General features: G+C 39.1%; 3 pseudogenes; all 3 read right to left on the bottom strand.

Moving 5' to 3' along the window:
• Positions 1-6,604: 6,604 nt before the first annotated feature.
• On the bottom strand, positions 6,605-6,723 carry LOC114642627 (uncharacterized; annotated as a pseudogene).
• A 1,091-nt stretch (positions 6,724-7,814) lies between these two features.
• LOC114642629 (uncharacterized) lies at positions 7,815-7,933 on the bottom strand (annotated as a pseudogene).
• Positions 7,934-8,061: 128 nt separating this feature from the next.
• On the bottom strand, positions 8,062-8,170 carry LOC114642630 (uncharacterized; annotated as a pseudogene).
• Between the last annotated feature and the right edge of the window lie 15,923 nt (positions 8,171-24,093).

Raw genomic sequence — 24,093 nt, 5'->3', positions numbered from 1 at the left:
GCGTCTAATGATAGTAATATCTCCGGGGTGTTTGATTTTGCTGGTGAATATATAACATTAAACAAGCGTTGGAGATTTGAAGATAGGTGTTGGCCTTTAATAAATCCAGTTTGATCTTGTGATATTACCGAGGGCAGCACTTTCTCCATCCTTCTAGCTAGGATTTTTGAGAGTATCTTAACATCATTATTCAGGAGTGAAATTGGTCTGTATGATGCACATTGTAACAAGTCCTTATTTTGTTTAGGAAAGACGGTGATTAATGCTTGTCAAAATGTTTGAGGTAGTATTTGGTTATCTCTAGCTTCTGTAAATGTTGCCAATAAGAGGGGAGCTAGCTGAGTGGAGAATTTCTTATAAAATTCTACGGGGTAACCATCAGGGCCTGATGATTTCCCGCTTTGTAGTGACTTTATAGCATCTAGTAGTTCTGTTAGCGTTAGAGGTTTATCCAGTTCCTCAGCACTTAAAGCATCTATTTGTGGTATCTGTGATGTATCCAGAAATGCATTAGAGTGTGTGTTGTCTGCTTTGGGCTCAGTGGAATATAAAGACTTATAGTAATCTCTAAATGTGTGCATAATTTTATTATGGTCGATGATTTCTTCTCCATTCTTGTTGGTGATATACTGGTATTGCATTGTGAACTACTTGTTTATGAATTTGTTGAGCTAAAAGCTTATTAGCTTTTTCTCCGTGTTCATAGGAATGCTGTCTAGACTTATAAATAAGTTGTTCAGTTTCTTTAGTTGTTAAAATGTTAAGTTCTGTATGTAGGGCCTGCCTTTTCCTGTGGAGAACTTCATTTGGACGCCTGGCTTGTTCTTCATCTATTCTAGTAATTTCATTTCTTAGCTCTGACACTTTCTTAGTTTCTAATTTATTTCTGTGGGAAAGATATGAAATAATCTGTCCTCTTAAGAAGGCCCTTAGAGTTTCCCAGAGTGTTCCTGCAGAAACCTCTGTGGACATGTTTGTCTCTAGGAAGAAGCTGATTTGTTTGGATATAAATTCTGTGCAGTTCTCATCTGCCAATAAAAGAGGGTTAAGACGCCATCTGCGAGGTGAGTGTGAGGGGCTTATTGATTTTAGCTCCAAGACTAGAGGGGCATGGTCAGAGATAACAATTGTGTCATATTTGCATGATTTAATTGTAGGCAGGAAATTATTATCTATAAAAAAATAATCAATTCTTGAGTAGCTAAAATGCACTGGTGAGTAGAACGAATATGTTCTTGAGTTTGGGTTAAGAAACCTCCAGGGGTCTGATAAGTTGTGATCATTTAAAAACTGTGTAATTATCTTTGCAGTATTAGATGTCGTCCCCCCTGTCACAGGAGTCCTATCTAAGAGTGGATTTAAAACACAATTAAAGTCCCCAGCCATTATAATTTTATGAGTGTTCACATTGGGAATGGATGAAAATAGATTTTGCATGAATTCCTTATCATCAACATTGGGTGCATAAACATTTATCAAAATCATTTTACTGTTATATAAGTTGCCCATGACCATCACATATCTCCCTTCAGGGTCCGACACTACATCTGATGCTACAAATGGAACTGTTCTATGTATGAGAATTCCCACCCCTCTAGTTTTCTTTATAAAGCTAGAATGGAACATTTGGCCAGTCCAGTCTTTTTGTAATCTGAACTGATCCTTGGTTAGTAAGTGGGTCTCCTGTAAAAATACTATTTTAGCGTTTAAGCCTGTTAGGTGAGAGCATACTTTCTTTCTCTTTAATTCGTGATTCAGGCCTTTAACATTCCAACTCACAAAGTTAACTGTCCCATCATTGAGACATTGATTCTGAGTTTTTAATGTCATTTTATAGTTTTAATTGGTAATATGGCAGTTTTAATCTTAGTTTCAAGATTCCCCATGAGTTATTGCATTTTAGCCTATTGTTGCATTGATATTTATAATTATAAGAATTACAAGAATAGATTAGATATAACCTGCTCTCCTTCTCTCCCCCCTTTATCCCCCCACCCCCCCATTTTGCCTCCCCACATGAGGCTAGATCCCACTTCGCGATGTTCCAGTCCTCTGACATACGAAGAGACAGAGCATGTCCAAAACAAAACAAACCCCACCCTGCAGCGGCGTTACAGAATTAAAACAGAGATATCTTTTGCAGTTAAATTCTTAATACTATCTGCCGAAAATGTTCTCATTAACAGTATTTAAGCTTGAAATAATCTTCAGCGCTTTTAAGTTAAGATATTAAGATTAAAAAAAAAAAAAAAAAAAAGAATCAACCCTGGGAATGATTTTAAAAACTAGTCTAGGATAAACCTGGTAATTCCTACTGTAATAGTATAATGGTAATAGTATAAATAGTAGAAAAAGCAATAAACCAAGGGTATGATGTTAAGCAGTCTACTTTAAGGTATAGTAAAATAAAATAAAAAAAGAAGAAAAAAAACGAATCCTACTTTAATTACTTCCACATTTTCACACTCACGTCTATAACTCTATAACTCTGATTAAAACATAAACATATAAAGTCCAGATAAAGAAAAGGATGTATAATTATAATACCAGTCTCTTTAAACATGGATCCAGAGAGCAGATCATAGGTCCTTCCCGTGCCTTGATAGAATACGGCTGCTTATTAACTTTCAAAAAAGTGTCAGAAACAGCTTCTTTAGTTCCTTTTCAGCTTCTTCTTTGCTTAGGAAAACATAATGTTGATCTTGAACTTCCACTTTCAGTTTGGCGGGATACAAGAGGCTGTATTTGATATCGGCTTTCCGTAGCAACTTTTTAATGTCGATGTAGGATCTGCGTTTTGCAGCTGTTGATGGTGAGAAGTCGGGAAAAATACGAATAAGATTATTTTCGAATATAATCTCTTGCTTGTGTCTGAGAAGTGCCATCACATCAAGCTTACATCGTAGTCGCTCGAAGCAGACAATGAAAGACCTAGGTTTAAAGGCGCTTGGTATGCTTATGCAATAAGCCGTGGCTCATCTCAATGTCGAGTTTAAAGTCATCTCCAATTATTTTAGACAGTAATTCTACTGCAAATTTCACTGGGTTTGAGCTTGAGCTTTCTCGTTTCTCAGGTATACCCTCAATTCTTATATTATTTCTTCTGCACCCATCCTCCTGGGCTGCAAGTCTGTCTCCAAGTTTTTTGCATTCGGAGTTCGCAGCTGTGGCTTTTTCATCGGCGTTAGACGCCAGTTGTACCGCTGTTTCAACTCGAACCGTGAGTCCCTGCTTAACGTCTTCCAGCTGATCTGAAACGTCATTAATATGGTCATCAAGCATTTTCAGTTTGGAATTAGTTTCTTCAATGTGTTCCACTAATTTTTCCAACATGCCTTTAAAGTTCACGTCAAAATGTTTAAATAGACGCGTTTCCTTATCTTTGTTATCCTTCTTGAGCTCAATGGTCACCTTCTTAAGATCATTCATGTTATCTTTCTTAAGCTCATTCTTAAGCTCATTCATGGCCGTAACCATGGCAGTGGTCAGTGTAGCGATCATCTCTTTCAGTTCGGACAGTTCGCTTCGGCTTTCGTGCTCCGCGAGTGAAAATGCAGCTCCTGTTACAGCAGGTGCTGCAGGCTCACGATGAGTAGATGAGAGCACATCCTGCAGGGCCTTTTCTTGTCTCGAATGATCCTCAGAAATCGGCGATCCATCGCGACCTGTATCACTTGCACCTTCGCTCCCAATTTCGCTCTCGACTGGAGACGATACAATGGAGCGGGGTCCCAGGAAATTTGCGCATTCGTCTGCCTGTTCCAGGTCAGTCTCCGTGAGGCCATACCTTGCACTTGCACTCAGGCTGGAAGTCTGTCCAGACTTTGATACAGCTTTAAGTTTCTTTTCCGGTTCTTTCTGACTACATCAACTTCTGTATGGACATTGCAGTTCCAGTAAGAACTATACGCTGCTATGCTAACAACAAGCCATGGATTACAAGTGACATCAAGGGCCTTTTTAACCAGAAGAAAAGGGCTTTCAAAGGTGGTGATCAGCATGAGCTCAAGCGCAAGCAGAAGGAACTCTGAGTCCAGCTCAGGGTGGTGGAGGAGCGGTACAGGAGAAAGCTGGAGCAGAAGTTGCAGAATAACAGCATGAAGGAAGTGTGGGATGGGATGAAGATCATCACTGGCTGCAGCTCGGAGCGGGGTACCACCATCGAGAGAGACGTGAAGAGAGCAAACCAAATGAACAACTTCTTTAACAGGTTTGACCACCCTAACCCACTCTCACCTCGGAGTACTGCACCCTCCACACATCCTTCTGCTGATACCAGCATAGGAGAGACATCCCCACCCATAATTACAACAGCGCAAGTGAGCAGAGACCTGAGGAGACTTCGTGCCAGCAAAGCAGCGGGTCCAGATGGAGTATCGCCACGACTGCTGAAGGTCTGTGCATCAGAGCTGGGGGGTCCAACACAGGAGCGCCACAGGGGATTGTACTTTCTCCTGTTCAGCCTATATACATCGGACTTCCAATACAACTCGGAGTCCTGCCTCGTGCAAAAGTTCGCTGATGACACTGCTATCGTGGGCTGCATTAGGAGTGGGCAGGAGGAGGAGTATAAGGACCTAATCAATGAGTTTGTTAAATGGTGCGACTCAAACCACCTACACCTGAACACCAGCAAAACCAAGGAGCTGGTGGTGGATTTTAGGAGGCCCAGACCCCTCATGGACCCCATGATCATCAGAGGTGACTGTGTGCAGATGGTGGAGACCTATAAATACCTGGGAGTGCAGCTGGATGATAAATTAGACTGGACTGCCAATACTGATGCGCTGTGCAAGAAAGGACAGAGCCGGCTATACTTCCTTAGAAGGCTGGTGTCCTTCAACATCTGCAATAAGATGCTGCAGATGTTCTATCAGCATTAAGAGGAAAGACGCCTCACGCCTGGACAAACTGGTGAGGAAGGCAGGCTCTATTGTTGACATGGAGCTGGACAGTTTAACATCTGTGGCAGAGAGAAGGGCGCTCAGCAGGCTCCTATCAATTATGGAGAATCCACTGCATCCACTAAACAGTGTCATCTCCAGACAGAAGAGCAGCTTCAGCGACAGACTGCTGTCACTGTCCTGCTCCACTGACAGACTGAGGAGATCGTTCCTCCCCCAAACTATGTGACTCTTCAATTCCACCCGGGTGGGTAAACGTTAACATTTAACATTAAACAAAGTCATTGTCTGTTTTTCACCTGCATTATTATCATTCTTTAATTTAATATTATTTATTGTATCAGTATGCTGCTGCTGGAGAATGTGAAATTCCCATTTGGATTAACAAAGTATCTATCTATCTATCTATCTATCTATCTATCTATCTATCTATCTATCTATCTATCTATCTATCTATCTATCTATCTATCTATCTATCTATCTATCTATCTATCTATCTATCTATCTATCTATCTATCTATCTATCTATCTATCTATCTATCTATCTATCTATCAGCTTGCTTACAATAAAACTATGTAATCGAAATAAATGGAAATTTTATATGCATTTAAACTACATAAATTTTAAATATTAGGCCTAAGTATTTTATTGAGTGAGAAGAAAGGGGCAGCCTGCTTCCAATAGAAAGGATAAAGATGCATTTCCAAGCCATACACTAATTCCAAGGTTGAGTAAACCGTTCATGGTCAAAAGCTCACAGCAATCGGGGTTCCCAGGGGGTCTCTCATCCAAGTATTGGCCGAGCCCGAGCGTGTTCAGCTTCCGAGATCAGACGCTTTTACACTGGTGTGGCCGTAAGCAAATAGCGTGCTCTATCACGCTGACTAAGTAGAGAAGGAAAGGGGAGCCTGCATACAACAGAAAAGATAAAGATGCGTTTCCAACCCACACATTGATGCTCAGGTTAATTACAAAAGTAATGGCAAAAAGCTTACAGCACTCGGGGGTCCCAGGATGTCTCCCATACAAGTACTGGCCGAGCGCGAGGTTGTTTAGTTTCCGAGATCAGACGCGTTCACACTGGTGTGGCCGTAAGCAAAAGCCCCACTCTTTAATGTTCGGTATATAGTGAAGAAAGGGGGAGCATGCTTCCAACAGAAAGGATAAAGATGTTTTTCTAAGTCATACACTGATGCCCAGGTTAAGTACAACGGTAATGGCTAAAAGCTTACGGCACTCGGGGTTCCGAGGCGGTCTCCCATCCAAGTACTGGTCGACCCCAAGCACGTTTAGCTTCCGAGATCAGACGCATTCACGCTAGTTTGGCCGTAAGCGAAAGCTGTGCTATTTCTTGTTCAGTATATATTGAAGAAAGGGGGAGACTGCTTCCAAATGAAAAGAAAAATATGTGTTTCCAAGGCATACACTGATGCCCAGGTTAAGTACAACGGTAATGGCTAAAAGCTTACAACACTCTGGGTTCCCAGGCGGTCTCCCATCCAACTACTGACTTTGCCCGAGTGTGTTTAGCTTCCGAGATCAAATGCTTTTACACTGGTGTGGCCGTAAGCGAAAGCCCTGCTACTTTTCGTTCAGTAAATATTGAAGGCAGGGGTAGCCTGTTTCCAAATGAAAGGATTAAGATGCCTTTCCAAGCCATAAACTGATGCCCGGGTTAAGTACAACGGTAATGGCTAAAAGCTTACAGCACTCGGGGTTCCCAGGTGGTCTCCCATCCAAGTACTGGCCGATCCTGAGCGTATTTAGCTTCCGTGATCAAACGAGATCGGGGGCTTTTACACTGGTGTGGCAGCAAGTGAAAACCCCCCCTCTTTAATGTTTAGTGTATAGTGAAGACAGGGGGAGCCTGCTTCCAATAGAAAGGGTAAAGATGCGTTTCCAAGCCATACACTGATGCCCAGGTTAATTACAACGGTAATGGCTAAAAGATTACAGCACTCAGGGTTCCCAGGCCGTCTCCCATTCAAGTATTAGCCAAGCCCGAGCGTGTTTAGCTTCTGAGATCAGGTGCATTCACACTCGTGTAGCCACAAGCGAAAGCCCCCCTCTTTAACTTTCAGTATATAATGAAGAAAGGGGTAGCGTGCTTCCAAAAGAAAGGATAAAGATGCGTTTCCAAGCCATACACTGATGCCAAGGTTAAGTACAACGGTAATGGCTAAAAGCACTCAGGGTTCCCAGGCAGTCTCTCATCCAAGTACTGGCCGAGCACAAACACGTTGAGCTTCTGAGATCGGGCGCATTCACAATGCTGTGGCCATAAGCAAAAGCCCTGCTACTTTATGTTTAGTAAATATTGAAGGCAGGGGTAGCCTGCTTCCAAATGAAAGGATTAAGATGCCTTTCCAAGCCATACACTGATGCCCAGGTTAAGTACAACGGTAAAGGCTAAAAGCTAGCTGCACTCAGGGTTCCCAGTGGTCTCCCATCCAAGTACTAGCCAAGCCTGAGCATGTTTAGCTTCCAAGATCAGATGAGATCAGGCGCTTTTACACTGATGTGGCCATAAGAGAAAGCCCTGCTCTTTAACGATTCAGTATATAGTGAAGAAAGGGGGAGACTGCTTCCAATAGAAAGAATAAAGATGCATTTCCAAGCCATACACTGATGCCAAGGTTAAGTACAACTGTAATGGCTAAAAGCTCACTGCACTTGGGGTTCACAGGCGGTCTCCCTTCCAAGTACTGGCCAAACCCGAGCATGTTTAGTTTTCAAGATTAGATGAAATCAGGGGCTTTTACACTGGTGTGGCCGCAGGTGAAAGCCCCTCCTCTTTAACATTCAGTATATAGTGAAGAAAGGGGGAACATGCTTCCAATAGAAAGGATAAAGATGTGTTTCCAAGCCATACACGGATGCCCAGGTTAATCACAACGGTAATGGCTAAAAGCTTACAGCACTCCAGGTTCCCAGGCAGTCACCTATTCAAGTAATGGCCGAGCACGAGCATGTTTAGCTTCCAAGATCAGACGAGATTGGGCACATTCACACTGGTGTAGCTGCAAGCGAAAGCCCCCCTCTTTAATGTTCAGTATATAGTGTAGAAAGGGGGCGCCTGCATCCAATAGAAAGGATAAAGATGCCTTTCCAAGCCATACACTGATGCCCAGGTTAAGTACAACGGTAATGGCTAAAAGCTTACTGCACTCAGGGTTCCCAGGTAGTCTCCCATCCAAGTACTGGCTGAGCCCAAGTGTGTTTATCTTCCGAGATCAGATGCATTCACACTGGTGTAGCCATAAGCAAAAGCACCGCTACTTTACGTTCAGTATGTAGTGAAGAAAGGGGGAGATTGCTTCCAAATGAAAGGATTATGATGCCTTTCCAAGCCATACACTGATGCCCGAATTAAGTACAACGGTAATTGCTAAAAGCTAACAGCACTCGAGGTTCCCAGGAGGTCTCCCATCCAAGTACTGGCCGAGCCCAAGTGTGTTTAGCTTCCGAGATCAGACGAGATCATGGGGATATCATTGAACTATATAAAACTTTTAAAGATTCCTAAATTCTTGAACTTTTATTTTTGTGTTAATAAATTCCAGCAACACTGTTTGGATGAAGCCATTTATTTGACACAGTGACAAAACTCTTGCATCAAACCACCAGACACATTTTTTATACAAGGGTCACTTATTTTTAAATGTGGAAACCATTTTGATTTGAAGAAAAATGTTACCATTTGAATATAATAAAGTACTACCCTTTGCAGGGAATCCAACTGTTAAATCATACTAGTTACAGAGAAAGGCCACTGAATTAGGCAAGTGTTAATCTGAAATGGCATAGTTGTTAACAAAATTAAGGTTGTATTCTAAAACCTTTCTGGAATAAAAAGAGTTTAATTTAAGTCTCAGGGTTGTATCTTATTCATTTCTTAAAACAAGATAAACCTAGAAAGTTTTGGTTCTTGAAATAAGAATATATGTCCTGCTATGCTCATCACTGTAGTTGACAACAGTCTTTTCTCTCACAGTTGTGCTTTTTTAAGTCGAAATTGTCTTGGAATTACACTTTATATCTAAGTCAGATAGGTTAAGACCAGTTATCTTGAATTGAGAAAAATAATCTAGCAAGTATCATTGCAACATGAGATATTTAATCTCTTGGGGCAAAATATTAGATATATTACCTTAAAATAAATTTTTACTTGTTAAGAAAAAATGTTTTGCAGTGTGCTGGACTCTTTGTTAATTCATTGCCTGACAGAGATAATCAGGTCAGAAAAACAGATGTTGAGAGTCATGAGGCAGGTGACAGGTAAAGTCTTCTGAGATCAATCACAGACTCAGAAGTTCATTTTTTACAAAATGCTTAAGATATATAAGTTTATAACCAATGATTTATTTTTCAGTTTGGTTTTGTTTAGAGTGGCATAATTATGTTATTATGCCAGGCAGGTACTGCATTACTTTATGTATATAGCTATAATTTAAAATTGCTAGTTCAAGTGTAATTTTGTCTTTTTACATTTTATGGTCTTTTAGTTCCACCTACTGGATATTACTAGTAGCAGTAGGCTTTAGTTCCATATGCTTTAATAATAATAATAATAATAATACATTTTATTTATATAGCGCCTTTCCCATGCTCAAGGCACTTACAGAATATAATAAAAAATGGCAGCGTATACAGTATATAGCATTGTACAAACCAGATAAATAAATAAAGAAGATTAAGACAGTGAATTCTGAAAAAAAAGAAACAGACAGCATAATTGATGGTCTAGCACACACACACAGGTTACATTAGCATCTTGACAGAGAAGTAAACTGAAAGAAGGGTAATAAAGTCAAATAGAGCTAAAAGCCTTCCTGAACAGATGAGTTTTGAGTTGTTTTTTAAAAGAATTCATGGTGTCAGCTGACCTGATTAATTTCGGTAGGTCATTCCAGAGTCTGGGCGCTATACAGCTGAAGGCCCTGTCACCCATGGAGTGTAGATTAGTGAGGGGCGCAACAAGATTGCCAGAATCAGAGGACCTTAGTGGGCGGGCAGGCACATAGTGATGGAGAAAGTCACTGATGTAGTTTGGCGCGAGGTTATTTAAGGTTTTGTAAGTTATTAGTAGGATTTTATATTCGATTCTGTAAGACACAGGGAGCCAGTGGAGACGGAGCAGGATGGGTGTGATGTGCTCGCTGCTGCTGGTTCGAGTAAGGACTCTTGCAGCTGAGTTTTGAATAAGCTGGAGCTGTGGTATAAGATTAGAAGGGGCACCTGCTAGTAGGGAATTACAATAATCGATGCGGGATGTGATAAAAGCATGGACAAGTTTCTCAGGGTTAGAAAAGGAGAGGAAGGAGCGAGCATGGGATATGTTACGGAGGTGAAAGTAAGAAAGTTTCTTAATGTGATTTATGTGGGCGGAATAAGAGAGGGAGGAATCAAAAACGACACCAAGATTTTTTACAGTAGAGGCAGGTCTGATGAGATCACCGCCAAGATAGACTGGGAAGGAGCTCATTTTATTAAGTTGCATTTTAGTCCCAATTTGCAGGAGTTCAGTTTTATTGCAATTTAATTTTAAAGAGTTCTGCTCCATCCAGGTTTTAATTTCACTAAGGCAGGTTGTGAGCTGAGAAAGCTCTGATGAAGTTCCACTTTTAACATTGAAATAGAGTTGAGTATCATCTGCATAAAAATGATAACCCAGTCCATAGCTACAGATAATATGGCCAAGGGGAAGCATGTAAATACAGAAAAGCAGAGGACCGAGGACAGAGCCTTGAGGGACTCCTTGTGTGACTGGCACTGAGCTGGATCTGCTTTTGCCAAGACTAACAAACTCTTGCCTATCAGTCAGATAGGACTTGAACCACTGGAGGGCAGTGCCAGAGATACCCAGCATGTTCTCCATTCTGGACAGTAGGATGTCATGTCTGACAGTGTCAAATGCTGCACTGAGGTCTAACAGAATTAATATGCTGGTTTGTCCAGAGTCTGCTGCCATAAGCAAATCATTGGTTACCCGTAGCAGAGCAGTTTCACAGCTGTGCCGCGCCCTGAAACCAGACTGAAAGGGTTCCATCAAATTATTAGATGTTAGGTAATTGGTGAGTTGGGAAGCTACAACACGCTTGTGAAATTTAGTGAAATTCTAACAAAAGGTTTTCACCATTTTCTAAGAAGTCTGCTGTCCTTCCTCATTTTAGACACCATTTGTCTTTTAGCAACAAGAATATTAATAAAATGTCACAAAAATAGTTAAGCGGTGACTGCATTATTGGAGAGTTCAACATATTAATCTAAAAAAGTACAGATAAAAAGTGCAAATGTTAAAAGATTAGAAATGTCATCATTTTTCAGGTTAGAAATGTTAATACCATAGCCTGGCAATTGTTGTTGGAGGTTATTCTTCACAAATGCCTCAGCCTGCTAATTTCAAATCAGAATTACAAAGTTAAGTTCCTTTCCAGGAAGCATCAAGCAAAACACTGAAATCAGCCCCAGACAGGGCACACTTACAAACACTTACCCATTCTTGAGGCAGTTTAGAATTATAAGTTAACCTAGCATACATTTCTTTAGGACATGGGAGAAAAAGCAGAATACAAACCCATATAAACTAGATGAAAAATGAAGTAATTATGAATAGAATTCTCAAATGTCACACGGTAATTGGACTGTAATTTGAACCTTATTTTAATTGTGAGGAAAAAGTGCTAACCTTCTCCAGTTTGCCTTACTGACTTATTATCACTTTATGTGCTATACAAAAATAATGTACAGTATATAAAATGTCTACGTGTGGTAGTGTCTGTGTGTCTGTCCAGCCCGGAAGTGCGAGGCTACAGCATGAAGCTCAAAGAGCCGGCAAGACGGCCCCATGTCAACAAGTCGGAAGAAGAAAGAAGGACGAGGCTACAATGATCAAACGAATACTACAGTCGTCTGCTGTGATTAAACAACTGGCTGAAAGGCTTCTGCAAGAATCAAAACATCGGGTTCATTGACAACTGGGACCTCTTCTGGGAGAGGCTGCATTTCTTCAAGCGGGATGTCTACATCCAAATAGATTTGGCGCCCGGGTCCTCTCCGAAAACACTGCTAAGGTAATTCGTCTCTCTTGACTGTCTATGTCTACTCCTAACCCCTTCCGTAATGCTAATGCTTTGCTAGGACATGATAATTCTTTAACAAAGTGTTCCACAAAAGTGCACTGCATTACTACTCTAATAACTAATATCAATGCACGTAAAAAATCTAGGCAGTGCGGCATAAACACTAATAATTTAATTACAATTACACCTGTAGATGTACAATGAATTAAATCTATAAAAACAGATTATAGATTAAATAAAAAATATGCACAGAGCGACGCTAATAAAAATATCTTAATGTCTATTTCAAATACCCATGACACACATAGAATTCAGCTCTGCTCCTCCGAAACATTAAATATGGCACTATTAAATGTTGGAGCATTAACCAACAAGACATTTTTCATAAACGATCTTATTAGTGATAGAAAATTTGATTTTATTGTACTAAGTGAAACGTGGTTTAGCTCAGATGGTATGGCTGTTTTAATCGAATATGCGCCTCTGAATTAATTTTACTCGTGCGGATCGCCAGGGAAAGAAAGGCAGCTAGGTGCCGGTTAAACTGTAAAGATGTCAGTTTTGGTAAATTTAAGTCCTTTGAGTATCTTGCCATTGTTATTCATGGAGATTCTCACTTTCTAGTATTATCCATGTATTATCCATGTATAGACTTCCTAAATTTAATGCGTCTTTCTTTGAGGAATTCTCAGACTTGTTGTCAATCATAATTACGAACTATGACACGCTCCTAATAGTCAGCGACTTTAACTTTCATATCGATAATCAGTGTGACCTGAAAGTAAAAGAATTCATGAACCTCCTAAACTTTTGATTTGAGACATCTCGTTAATCAACCTACACATAAAGCAGTTCATACGTTAGATTTAGTAATTAGCAAAGGACTAAAAGTTGATGTAAAGCAGATCATTGATATTTGTTTATCAGACCATTTTCTTTTACTATTTAATATAGAAATATTGATAGAAAACATTCATGAGAAGCATATTGTTAAAAAATGCTTCTTTGATTCAGCAGCTTTATAATTTACAAACATTCTAAGCAACCACTCCGTTAATAGTGCTAACTACAATAGCGAGGATAATGTAAATAGTAAGGTAGAAAAATTTAATATTAAGGTGAGAGCTGCTGTTGACATAGTTGCACCTGAAAAGACAGTTAAAAAATCTTCTAGCATTGTTATACCATGGAAGACCCAAAGAGTGTCTGATTCAAAGAGAACATGCCGGAGAGCTGAGCGTAAATGGAGAAAAACTAAACTAACTATCCACTATGAGATATTGATGGTTAAAATAACAGAATACAATAACACAGTCCGTCTTAAGAGGTGCTGCTATTTCTCTAAGATTATAAATAACAATGCTAGTAATCCCAGAATCTTATTCTCTACGATTGATCGTCTGCTAAACCCAGGCAACTCAAAGGAATGCCTCCAAAATACTTCCAGTGAAACTTGTGAGGCTATTGCTGTATTTTTCAATCAAAAAATTAATGATATTAGAAATAATATAGTATATCTCCCCAACACTGTGGATCCTCTTAAGCCCCAGTACTCCATTATAAACAAATTAAACTCTTTCACCAGGATAGATTTACCTGATTTACATAAAATAATTTTCTCAACTGAGACTCTCCACCTGCGTCCTTGACCCAATACCAACAAGTTTTTTCAAAGAAGTATCGGGCGTGCTAATTGACAGTATTCTTGACATTGTAAACTCGTCATTAGATACGGGAGTCTTCCCAGAATGTCTTAAGACTGCTGTAGTTAAACCCCTACTCTTGCATCACCCCAGTCCCAAAGGTATCACGTCCTAGTGAGCTGAACGACTTCTGGCCTGTCGCTCTGACGTCACATGTGATGAAGACCATGGAGCGGCTGCTGCTTCACCACCTGAGGCCACAGGTCCAACACGCCCTCGACCCTCTGCAGTTCACATACCAGGAGAAGGTGGGAGTGGAGGATGCCATCATCTATATGCTACACCGATCATGCTCCCACTTGGACAGAGGCAGTGGTGCTGTAAGAATTATGTTTCTAGACTTCTCTAGCTCCTTCAACACCATCCAGCCTCTGCTCCTTAGGGACAAGCTGACAGAGATGGGAGTAGATTCATACTTGGTGGCATGGATCGTGGACTATCTTAAAGACAGACCTCAGTATGTGCGTCTTGGGAACTGCAGGTCTGACATTGTGGTCAGCAACACAGGAGTGCCGCAGGGGACTGTACTTTCTCTGGTCCTGTTCAGCCTATATACATCGGACTTCCAATACAACTCGGAGTCCTGCCACGTGCAAAAGTTCGCTGACGACACTGCTATCGTGGGCTGCGTCAGGAGTGGGCAGGAGGAGGAGTATATGAACCTCATCAAGGACTTTATTAAATGGTGCGACTCAAACCACCTGCACCTGAACACCAGCAAAACCAAGGAGCTGGTGGTGGATTTTAGGAGGCCCAGACCCCTCATGGACCTCGTGATCGTCAGAGGTGACTGTGTGCAGAGGGTGCAGACCTATAAATACCTGGGAGTGCAGCTGGATAATAAATTAGACTGGACTGCCAATACTGATGCTCTGTGCAAGAGAGGACAGAGCCGGCTATACTTCCTTAGAAGACTGGCGTCCTTCAACATCTGCAATAAGATGCTGCAGATTTTCTATCAGATGGTCGTGGCGAGCGCCCTCTTCTACACGTTGGTGTGCTGGGGAGGCAGCATTAATAAGAAGGACGCCTCACGCCTGGACAAACTGGTGAGGAAGGCAGGCTCTATTGTAGGCATGGAGCTGTACAGTTTGACATCTGTGGCAGAGCGACGGGTGCTCAGCAGGCTCCTATCAATTATGGAGAATCCACTGCATCCACTAAACAGTGTCATCTCCAGACAGAGGAGCAGCTTCAGCGACAGAATGCTGTCACTGTCCTGCTCCACTGACAGACTGAGGAGATCGTTCCTCCCCCAAACTATGCGACTCTTCAATTCCACCCGGGAGGTGGGTAAACATTAACATTATTCAAAGTTATTGTCTGTTTTTACCTGCATTATTATTACTCTTTAATTTAATATTGTTTAATGTATCAGTATGCTGCTGCTGGAGTATGTGAATTTCCCCTTAGAATTAATAAAGTATCTATCTATCTATCTATCTATCTATCTATCTATCTATCTATCTATCTATCTATCTATCTATCTATCTATCTATCTATCTATCTATCTATCTATCTATCTATCTATCTATCTATCTATCTATCTATCTATCTACCTATCTATCTATCTACGCAAGAAAAATAATCTTGACCCCTCTGCCTTTCAAAATTTTAGACCCATTTCTAACCTGCCTTTCTTAAGTAAAATTTTAGAGAAGACAGTCATTATGCAGCTAAATGACCACCTCAATAAACATGCTATTCTTGATAAGTTTCAGTCGGGTTTTAGAACAAATCACAGTACAGAAACTGCACTCGTTAAAGTTGTAAATGACTTGCTGGTAAATGCAGAAAGAGGCCATTTATCTGTTCTCATCCTCTTAGATCCGAGTGCCGCATTTGACACCATTGATCACAATATTCTTAGAAATTGCCTTAGTCAATGGGTGGGCTTCTCTGGCAGGGTCTTAAATTGGTTTGAATCCTACCTGGCAGGTAGAAAATTCTTTGTTAGTTGTGGTAATTACAACTCAAAGACACATGATATTCTATATGGTGTTCCACAAGGCTCTATCCTGGGTTCGTTGCTCTTTTCTATCTACATGCTTCCGTTAGGTGAGATTATCTCGGGGAATAAGTGAGGTACCACAGCTATGCTGATGACACGCAGCTGTATTTATCAATAGCACCTATGACCCCAACTCTGTTGCTTCACTAACACAATGTCTTACTTGTGTTTCTAAATGGATGAATAGTAATTTTCTCAAGCTAAATAAAGAGAAAACAGAATTTTTAGTGATTGGCAATAATGGATATAATGAGGTTATTAGAAACAAACTTAATGCATTAGGTTTAAAAGTCGAGATGGAGGTAAAGAATTTAGGGGTAACTGTTGACTAACCTGAATTTTAAATTGCATATTAATCAGATCACTAGGACAGCATTTTTTCACTTAAGAAACATAGCAAAAGTTAGACCTCTTATATCATTGAACGATGCTGAGAAATTAGTTCACACTTTTGTTTTCAGTCGACTAAATTACTGTAACGCACTCCTCTCTGGACTACCCAAAAAAGGCTTAAATCGTTTGCAACTAGTGCAGAATGCAGCTGCTAGAATCCTAACTAGGAAAAGAAAATCCGAGCACATTTCTCCAGTTTTGATGTCACTACACTGGTTACCTGTGTCATTCAGAATTGACTTTAACATACTGCTTATGGTTTACAAACCCATAAATAATCTCGCTCCATCTTATATATATGAATGTCTGACACCTTATATTCCAAATCGTAATCTTAGATCTTCAAATGAGTGTCTGCTTAGAATTCCAAGAGATAAACTTAAAAGAAGTGGTGAGGCGGGCTTCTGCTGTTATGCACCTAAAATCTGGCATAGCTTGCAAATAGGAATTCGCCAGGCTAACACAGTTGAGCACTTTATAAAACTAATAGAAACACATTACTTTAACATGGCTTTCTCATAACTTTAAATTAGTTTAATCCTGATGCTCTGTATATTCAATTATCATAACTATTCATGGTGGCTCTAAAATCTGTACTAACCCCTACTCTCTCTTCTGTTTCTTTTCCTGTTTTCTGTGGTGGCGACCTGCACCACCACCACCTAACCAAAGCACCATGATGTTCCTACATTGATGGATTAAAAGCCAGAAGTCTACATGACCATCATCTTCAAGTCCTTCCATGAGAACCTTAAAATACAAAGAGGACTGTTCATTTATGTTAGGTAGAATGCACAGAGGGGGCTGGGCGGTCTCATGGTCTGGTACCCCTGCAGATTTTTTTTTTTTCTCTCCAGCCATCTGGAGTTTTTTTTTGTTTTTTCTGTCCTCCCTGGCCATTGGACCTTACTCTTATTCTATGTTAATTAGTGTTGTCTTATTTTAATTCTTACTTTGTCTTTTTTTTCTCTTTTTTTTCATCATGTAAAGCACTTTGAGCTACATTATTTGTATGAAAATGTGCTATATAAATAAATGTTGTTGTTTGTACAGCATGAAGCTGAAAGAGAGCGACTCCATCGCCAAAGTGAAACCACTGAGGAAAGACAAATGAGAGAGAAACTCGCTTAGCCGCTGATAGACAAGGGGGGCAAGCACGTAAGCAAAAGAAAACCACCAACTCCGCATTTCAATTTTTTTTCTGACGATTTCAATAGTTTCTAGGAGCCCAGTCTTTTTACAGCATGGGCTTGCACAGCTAGTACAGTACTTAATGCACAGATAAAAATCACAAGCCTCAATGTCTTTATTTAACATCAAATGAAAACTGTTAGTCACTGAACTCTTTCTTAAGTTGGCTTCCCAACAGACCTATATTAAAGTTGCCTTAAATTTGTATAACATTTAGCAACCTTTCATTTGTAATGGAATAAAGACAAGATACACTATCTATCCATCCATCCAGTTTCCAACCCGCTGAATCCGAACACAGGGTCACGGGGGTCTGCTGGAGCCAATCCCAGCCAACACAGGGCACAAGGCAGGATCCAATCCTGGGCATGGTGCCAACCCACATCAGGACACACACAAACACACCCACTAGGGCTAATTTAGAATCTCCAATCCACCTAACCTGCATGTCTTTGGACTGTGGGAGGAAACCGGAGCGCCCGGAGGAAATCCACGCAGACAACATGCAAACTCCACACAGGGAGGACCCAGGAAGCGAACCCAGGTCCCCAGGTCTCCCAACTGCGAGGCAGCAGCGCTACCCACTGCACCACCGTGCTGCCTGTTACACTAACTAACATGTCTAAAATGAAATTATGCTCCATTACACCCACTTGCACATCAATAGCAGTGAAGAAACTCTTTATGAAGAAGCAGGAATGCCATTGGCACACAAATCTCAAAATGTAAATTATAAATAAAAGAACATAAATATTTAATCACTTAATCAATGATGAATAGAAAATAAAAAGTGAGAAAAATGGTGATCAGCTGTTACTAGATTATGAAACCAAGGAATCCAATCTATCTCAAGAGTATCATCCTTATATAAAGATGGTTCCTAACTATTTCTTATTATTTGTGTCTTGAAGCACTTGATGCTATTTTTTTATCCATTCAGCAGTGTCATAATCTAATTGAAAAGTGAAAAAAATACAACTGAAAGCAATTTTTTTCTGATAAATCAGTGATGTTATATTTGAGTTGTGCAAGTTAAGTACAGTGCTGCGATGGGTTGGCACCCTGCCCGGGATTGGTTCCTGCCTTTTGCCCTGTGTTGGCTGGAATTGGCTCCAGCAGACCCCCGTGACCCTGTGTTCAGATTCAGCGGGTTGGAAAATGGATGGATGGATGGATGGAAGTTAAGTACATATGTGCTGGACATATTAATGGCAAAATAACACAGTAAAGGTATGTAAACAATGTGAAAGCTAGGGGGCACCACTGAGCTCCAAACCCCAAATGCAACCACACAAGGCAGTCCTGGGTTCAAATAAAGGGGGTGTTTATTACAAATACCTTGCAAACACAAGCACAAACACAAGTTTCTTCTTCCTTTTTCCTTTCCTCCTCTGTCTACCACCTTTAGGATTCTTCCCCTTTTTTAGTTGGTACGCCCATCCATCCTATATGGCAGTTACATCAGATAATCCTTCCTTTTATCAAAGTACTTTAACAAACATCATAGTGTACTGTCTGCAAAAAGGGCAGTCAGTTCAGAAAATAGAAGTGAGGCACAAAAGAAAGAACAGACACAAGGCAAAGCAAGGGTGAAAATCAAAAGTCAAAAAGCGAGAATGTCAGAGCCAAATCACAAACCAAAAATCAGTGTCAATAGGTAGAATTTTGTTTCAATAACCAGTGCTCAAAATGACAAAGTAAGTTGCTAGGTTTGGTCCAATTTCAGATACAAAATGGCCATTGAGACAACTTTTTAAGCCTTCATCATTTACCCCAATGTCATGACCTAGGACCTGCATCATGGCAACTAAAACCACTAAATGTCACCCATAGGCATCAGAAAAGATGTTTAATCAATGTAAATTTCTATAAACCAAGGCTTCAGTCAAGAAAATAACCACAGGATTAAATTCCCTGAATGCATAAACCACAGAAATGAAACTTAACATGATTTTACAGACTCAAAAAATCTGGAAAAGTTCAGAGGAAACTTTTTCTAACAGCTGAAAGCAAATATGTTGGTTAGAAATAAGTAAAACTCATATCTCATTGTAAACTCCCAACAAATGGATTGGTATTCAACGGAAATAAAGCATCATACTAAGGGGAAAGGCATAGTTCAGAAAGCTAGGGAAAAAAAAACAAACAAAATGTCAGAGCCAAAACACAAAACCAAAATCAAAGTCAATGATTAAAGAAAAATGCTAAACATTTCTTCTTTGAAGTTTGCTTAGCTTCCACTACACTGACAAAGAAATGTTTATGCATAGAAGGAAATTGATTTAATGTTTTGTTACTGAATACTGTACCTCACCATCTTAAATAGGCAGAATGCAATGAAGTCACACAGCTTCATGACTGGCAACTGGTGCTGTTGCAATGAAACACATGGCCTTTATCACTTTACAAATGACACTATAATTATGTCACTGTTAGAACGATAAACATTACAAATAGTAAAAAAAAAACATACCCAATAAAGTCCAAAAATTAAAAGAACTGCATCAAAGAATTCTAAAATACAGCTTCACTACATACCTGAATTTTACACAATAAGGCATCTTAATCAGGGGAGACATAACATAGGCAGTATCTGTGGAAAAGACAGACAGGCAGCTGCTACATGAGCTTATGACTGGTATATAAACAAACACACATTCTCTTGAGGTTTGGCTGCCTATAAAAACCCAAGACAGACATACATGTACTTTGTCTCCAAATGTGCAAACAAAGAAAGGCAAAACAGTTTTTTGGACATGAATGCTCGAAAAGGCTGGAAAATGACTGTTAATTGTGGGTTGGATGAATTTTCAGAAGCTACAATCATTCAGCAAAGCACAGACAATCTAAAGAAAAAAAAATGGTAATGTGTCCTGTTGAGGGAAAGATTGCTCTTTAAGGAAAAACAAACATCACATCACATGTGACAGATAGGCAGAAAGAAAAATAAACAAAAATTAAGCAAAAAACAAAAAAATTCTTTTGCTCCTAAATATTTTGATTTTTCTTGTGTTATTGTTGTTAAAAACTAAAGAAAATGCTTTATTTTAAACAAAAGTAAAAAATAGAATATCTCTTCTCCCAAAGCAAAATGAGGTAAAAAAACACACCCATAAAACCAAAAATCTGACAAAAATACATTTACTTTTGCATACAGACTAATCCTTATTTACTGTTTTTGTTGAAGCTTTTTTGTATGATTATTCCTAGAAATATTACACATTTGTAAACAATATCCTTTTGTGTTGTAAATGTAACAAATAGAAAAGTTTTAATCAGTATTGTAACTGCAGTTTGCTACATTGTGTAGTAGAATTATAAAATATAGGCCTAAAAAGTCATTTGGACCATCATGCTGTTCCTAGGTAGTTGCTTTGTACTTAAAAATCTGTTTCAGTTGATTTAGAGATCTTATTATCACAAACCTGTATTTCTGCTTGCAGTTTCAGTAGATACTGTATATCTTTCATGTTCCATTCTCCTGTTCTTTCTTCTCATTATATATTGCTGTTTGAATAAACCATTATGATACATAATGCTAAGCTTCGTTCACAGACTAATAACACTTTGATGAATATTTTGCAGATGAAACCAAATGACAACTGTCCAATTCATGCATATATTTACTCCTTTAAAAACAGAAATAGCAAATTAATGAAAATTATTTATTTTTAATTTGAAAATAAAAAACAAAAGTAACGAGTATATTTACAACTTTTATTTTAAAATGCTTAAACTTCACTTTATCTGAAGACATTCACATTTAAAAAATCTTAACTTATCACACATCTACACAATCTAAAACCTTATTAATTTTGAAAATGCAGAACATAGTAAATTGTAGGCCTAATTAAAATTTCTAGAATACAAAGGGACAGAATGTTGACCTATTGGGCACCTCAGTTTGAGCATTTAAATCGAGGCTGAATACTCATTATCTTTTAATATAATATATTCTTCTTAATGCCATGTCTGTGTTGGATAAGGATATGTATAAGTGTACTGTTTTGGCAGATGGAAGAGAAGAAAGAGATCATTGTTTAAGCACAAATCTCAGTAGTCATTGTTATTAGATAGTTCAACAAAGTTATTGTGCAAAAACTAAGACAGAGTTGAAACAAAACTAATGTTGAAACAAGAAAACTTCCTTAGTTAACTGATTTGATAACTTGTGTGTTAGTTCACACAAGGTCTTGCCTTTAATTGCTCAAAACAGACAATGTAATGCAGGTGGCCATCTTGTATATCAAAGCTGCCTTGATGTCATGGGTCACATAGCATGTGCCTAGCAACTGTGAAGCATCATAAAAGAAATACAGAAATACAAAATGGTGGCTCCCATACAATAGAAAAAAACCAGATGCAACCACATCATCAAAATAACAGTACAGATATTCAAAATATTAAAAAAAAATAAAATAAAATAAACACTATAATCATGTCAAAGAACCTGTGTTACTGTTTTCAATAAGTAAATTGCAATTTTCAGGTTGTCATTTTTTATTCTCAAAAAGAACTAATTCAAGTTTTAAATCAGATTTAGGGCCAAACAACATAGGTTTTGTTTATGTTTCTTTGTTTTTGACTTTGGCCATTGGATGACCATGGCATCTGACCATTCTAAAGATTGTTTTTTTTTTGTTTTGTTTTGTTTTGGTTTTTTTTACTTGTGTAGCTCATTTTCCGTTTCTTTTTGCTTCACTGTGGAGTTTGGCATTAGTGACACCTTTGGCTGTCCCTACTTTGGAAAAGGAACCTTAGATGTTAGCATCATTAATAATAAGCCCAGAATTGGATTATTGTCATATTTCACAAAAAGGAAGGACCCAAAACCTGAATGGAAATACAATATAAAATACTCAAAGTGTATTTTTCAGAATTTGTCAGAAAAATAATAATGGACTACAAACAAATTGGTTTAGTAAAATTGTACCACGCCACTGTCTAGCTCAGCTTTTCATCTTTCCAAAAAAAACATAAAAACTTGGAAAAATTGTCATCCTGATAAGACATTATACCATTTATCAAAAATAACTAAGTTCACCTTGCATTAATGTATACAAGACAACACATTTGGAATGATAAGCTGTAAATGTCTGTATTATGCTATTAAAAGTCTATTATTGAAAAACATCCATCCATCCATTTTCTAACCCGCTGAATCCAAACACAGGGGTCTGCTGGAGCCAATCCCAGCCAACACAGGGCACAAGGCAGGAACCAATCCCAGGCAGGGTGCCAACCCACCACAGGACACACACAAAGCACCAATTTAGAATCACCAATCCACCTAACCTGCATGTCTTTGGACTGGGGGAGGAAACCAGGGCGCCCGGAGGAAACCTACGCAGACACGGGGAGAACATGCAAACTCTACACAGGGAGGACCCGGGAAGTGAACCCAGGTCCCCCAACTGTGAGGCAGCAGCGCTACCCACTGCGCCACCCTATTGAAAAACATTCAAAGGTCTAATTATAAACCATAAAACAGCACACCAAATATCAAATACTAATAAATAACATAAAACAGCATAGACATACTGTGGAAATAACAGAAACGTCTAACAGAAAAGGCAAGTTTAAAAAGTTAAGTGTTAAATTGCAAAGTTTTATTGGAGAATCATCAAAACAGATATCACTACCAAATTATTATAGAGTTTGTTGTGAGCCTATCAAGAGAATTTCAAATTGTTTTGCTTCTGAGATTAAGAAGGTGGTGTGTTATCCAATTATTAATATCATGAAGACAAAAAAATCAAAGAAAAAGACGAAAGCTCTTCAGAAGGATTATCAGAGGTGTATCACTGGGTATCATATGCAAAACAATTAAAGCTCACTTCATCATGATGCATAATGGACCCCCACAGAAAGAAGATACACCGTGAAAAACAAATTACCTAATACTGGACCCTGTGGAACACCATGAGTAATAAAGAAGGAATATGATCTGTAACTTTTCAGAGGAATAAATAGGAATCTGTTACTTAGATAAGACTGGAACCATACATGTACAGTGTCTGTAATTCCTAAGGAAATTAAACTCTTTATTAGTAGAGGGTAGGAAATTGTATTGAAAGTTGTGTTTAGATCATTGAGAGTAAGAATGCTGAGAAGTCCAGCATCAGTAGCACGAAGAAGATCATTTGTGATTTTCAAAAGTACTCTTTCAGTGCTATGTTTAGCACAGAAACCTGACTAATAATGTTAAAAAATGTTACAGATCAGATGTACAAGATGTTGACATTCAAAAATGCACTTTAAAATTTTAGTTAAGAAAGTGAATATTTGAAATTGGGGGCTTACATGTTCTCCCTCTGGGTGCTGTGGATTGGTAATGCTAAATTGACATGTGTGTGTATGTGGATACGTGTGTAAGTGTGTTCGCTCTGCAATGGACTGACACCCTGTACAGGGATTGTTCCTACCTCGCGTCCCATGATTGTTGGGAGTGGATCCAGCTACCCTGTGACCCTGCTCAGGATAAAGCAAGTTAGAAAATGAATGGACAGATGAGGTTTCTTGATAAGAGGGGTAATATCATCTTAATCCTATAGCAAGAAGAACAGGTGGGTTGAGGGGGTGATGGTAAAGAAAACTATAACCTAAAAAAATCAGTAAAGTTATCTGGACAATGATTACCTGTGGAAGAAAATTAAGGGTCATAAAAAGCAACATTTACAAAGGTGAAAAGTATTCAGGGCAATGCTAATAGGAAGCTATATACCTCAATCTGGAGAAACAGTCCAAGAGGAAGATTAGAAAAAGGCAACTGTGCATGTAATAAATGCAAACAGTTATACTTTGCATT

The sequence above is a fragment of the Erpetoichthys calabaricus genome, chromosome 11, assembly GCF_900747795.2.
Source record: "Erpetoichthys calabaricus chromosome 11, fErpCal1.3, whole genome shotgun sequence".
Taxonomy (NCBI): domain Eukaryota; kingdom Metazoa; phylum Chordata; class Cladistia; order Polypteriformes; family Polypteridae; genus Erpetoichthys; species Erpetoichthys calabaricus.
This window is presented reverse-complemented; position numbering and strand designations above follow the sequence as displayed.